The sequence below is a fragment of the Cryptomeria japonica genome, chromosome 5 (genome assembly GCF_030272615.1).
Source record: "Cryptomeria japonica chromosome 5, Sugi_1.0, whole genome shotgun sequence".
NCBI lineage: Eukaryota > Viridiplantae > Streptophyta > Pinopsida > Cupressales > Cupressaceae > Cryptomeria > Cryptomeria japonica.
Window position 1 is genome coordinate 931,793,788 of NC_081409.1, and position 3,806 is coordinate 931,797,593.

A 3,806-nucleotide genomic window follows, 5' to 3' on the forward strand; every position below is an offset into this window, starting at 1 on the left:
GGGTTCTTCGAGATGGCAATGGCACTCTGATTGTCACAATATAGGACTGTCGGCCGTGGAGTAGGGAATCCAAACTCTGTGAGAATCTGCTGGAGCCAAATGGTCTCAGTCGCTGCGTTAACAGCGCCTCGATACTCAGCCTCAGTCGAAGAGAGAGCAATAGCATGTTGCTTCTTGCTCTGCCAACAGATGGGGCCCGAACCAAAGTGAAAACTGTAACCAGAAGTAGACTTACGATCAACTAGATCGCCAGCCCAATCAGAGTCTGTGTAACCAACCAAGCGAAGTCCTGTGCCTGCTGCATAGTGAATCCCATAGTGATGTGTACCCTGGATGTAATGTAGAATGCGTTTGGCGGCTTTCCAATGAAGCTCATGTGGTTCCTGCATGAAGCGGGAGACCATGCCAACTGCAAATGAAATATCAAGGCGTGTATGAGTCAAGTAGATGAGACTACCCACAAGCTGACGATACAAAGTGGCATCAACTAGTGGAGAAGAACACTGAGCCTCAAGCTTGACTCCTGAAAGAAAGGGAGTCAGGGCAGGCTTACAATCAGCCATATGAAAGCGTGCAAGTAGATCAAGAGCATACTTGTGCTGCGATAGAGTAATCCCGGAAGATGACTGTGAAATCTCAATCCCGAGAAAGTAGTGCAAAAGACCCAAGTCTGTCATAGAAAATCTGTCATGCAAAGCAGATTTGACCCTGCTAATGATGGATGCAGTACTCCCTGTAATGATCAAGTCATCAACATAGAGCACAAGTATCAAGTGAGAGTCATCCTGTCGCAAAATGTAGACATTCGGATCGGAATGACACCTGGTGAAACCTGCGGAGAGTAGAAAGGAATCCATCTTGGCATACCAAGCCCTGGGGGCCTGCTTAAGGCCATAGATAGATTTCCTTAATCTGCAAACCAAAGAAGTATCCTGGATGAAACCCTGTGGCTGCTCCATATAAATCTCCTCATCAAGATCACCATGAAGAAAGGCACTCTTCACATCCATCTGATGTACAGCCCAACCATGAGCTGCAGCTATAGCAAGTGTCAAACGAATGGAGTTCATCTTAGCTACGGGTGCAAAGGTCTCAGTATAGTCAACACCTGCAACCTGCGAGAAACCTTTGGCAACCAGCCGAGCCTTATACTTATCCACACTACCATCCGCTGCAAATTTGGTTCGATAGATCCACTTACATCGAACCATCTTTCTCCCCTTAGGGAGATGTACTAGATCCCATGTGTTGTTCCTCATTAAGGAACTATACTCTTCCTCCATAGCTTGGTCCCACTCAGGAACCCCTGATGCTTCCCTAAATGTCTGTGGATCGGAAGCGGTAGCAATAAATGCATGTGGATGATCCTGATGTTGTGATCGAGTTCTCCGTGTATCCAAAGGATCCCCAACAAGAGAACCCGCGGACTCAAGTGTCTGTCGAGCCCAACGAGGTCTAGGTGGAGGTGGAGAATGAGGCACCTCAACTACAAATGGACCCTGCAGAGGTGTAACCCTGCGAGTCGGAGTTGAGGGAGTCTCATCATCTGAATCACTAACATCACCATCCACAATGGAGGAAGGTGGAGGAGGTAGAGAGGCTAAGCTAGGAGAGCTTTCCTCAAAGTGAACACTCCTCTCAATGAATACCTCATGTGTCTCTGGATCCATCAATCTGTATGCCTTAACACCCTCAGGATATCCAACAAATATGCAAGGCCGACTCTGTGGTTCCAATGCCTTGCATTTCTGTGGAGGAATGCGAGCCCATGCTGGACACCCAAAGACTCTGAAATGTCTCACAATCGGTTTCCTACCAACCCAAGCTTCAAAAGGAGTAATACCTTGTAAAGCTTTGTGAGGAACCCGATTCTGGATGTGTGTGGCACAACTGATAGCCTCTGCCCAAAAGGCGGGATCAAGAGAACGTGCATGAATCATACAGCTAGCCATTTCTTTGAGAGTTCGATTCTTGCATTCTGCAACCCCATTCTGCTGTGGAGTGTAGGCAACAGAATGCTGAAGATCAATCCCCTCAAATGTACAAAAGTCCTCAAGTCTCTTGTTCACATATTCCCTGCCATTATCTGTTCGAAGAATCTTGATCACTTTCCCTGATTGTTTTTCCACACGAGCCTTGAAGTCCTGAAATCTGTCAAATACTTCACTCTTATGAATGAGAAAGTAGACCCAAGTGAAGCGGGAGTAGTCATCAATGAAGGTAAGAACATAGCGGGCCTTACTAAATGAAGGTGCTGGAAATGGACCTGCTACATCACTGTGAACAAGTTGAAGAACTTCCAAAGCTCTCCAAGTTTTCTCTTTATCAAATTTCTCTTCGGGATGCTTGCCCATGGAACAACCTGAACATACACCCTCTGAAAAGCTGATTCGAGGAAGACCTGTGACCATGTCTTTAGTGCTGAGCTGCTGAAGATAGCGGTAGTTGAGGTGACCAAACCGCTCATGCCATAGCTTACTTTCTGAATTTGAATGAGTAAGCAAGGCCCTAGAAGGTGAACGTGGCACAAAGTGGGAAAATGAGTAAAGCCTTGAGTTGTCATTGACTTGTCCCACTGCTACCAAGGCATCATCATCAAGTTCCTTTACCACAACTGAATCTGGTGTAAACTCAACCTTTTTCCCATTCCCATAGTGAGTGATTTGGTAGATGGAGAGAAGGTTGGTAGACAAGTTAGGAACATAGAGAACATTCTCAAATGTTCCATCATCCATATCAACTGAACCTTTCCCTTCAACCTCTACTTGTGTATCATCACCTATGTAAATGTGAGGTACCTTAGATGGCTCTAATGAAGAAAACTGCTCCTTCGTAGAACCCATGTGATAGGAGGCACCCGAGTCAAGTATCCATTGCTGTGAAGAACCTGTTTTAGCCACAAATGCTTGCCCTTTTCCTTTTGACTGTGAGGAGGAAGAAGATGAATCCTTCTTTGTGTAGGCGGATGGCAAGTTGATGTTGTTTTTCTTGAGAAGATTGGTTAACTCATCAACTTGCTTTGCGTGGCATCGATGCTCATCATGACCATACTTTTTGCAATATGCACAAGTTGGTTTATCCTTCTTAGGTGTTGTCCCCTTCTTGGAAGAGGATTGTTGATTGCCTTGTGATGGAGAGGATGATTGTCCCTTTTCCTGTTGTGGTTGAGACTTAGATTGCTTTTTCTTCTTGTTGGAATTTTTGCCTTGACTTCCTTGATTTCCTTGATTTGCTACCAAAGCCTTGGACTTTGAAGACTTGAGAAGCCCCATGTTCAACAACTTAGATTGTTCCAATATCAACATTTCTGTGAAAGCTTCGAAAGAAGGCATAACATAAGAACTCCCCACTGTCAAACGATGAGTTTGGAAGCTAGATACAAATGCTGCATATTCTGGTGCAAGCTTGTCCAACAAGTTGAATATCAATTGAGCATCATTTTTGTCTATTCCACAATCCTTTAGCTTTGCTCTTAGCTCATTTGCTTTGGTTACATAATCTTGGATTGTATCAAAATTCTTGGGATCTAAGTTGGTGAGCTCATTATCAATCTGGTAGCCTCTGATTTCATCAACTTGTCCATACAATTTCTGAAACATATCCCAAGCCTCTTTAATTGTTTTACACTTCTCAATGTGGAAAATGAGGTCATCTGATACATACTTGCGTAAGGTTCCAAGAGCCATGCAATTCTTAGTGAGCCATTCTAAGTGAGCATTTGGATCAGCCTTAGGATCAGGTGGTGCTGTTATTGTTCCATCTATGTAGTGTGTGAGACCCTTTTCCATTAGTTTACTCCATACTTT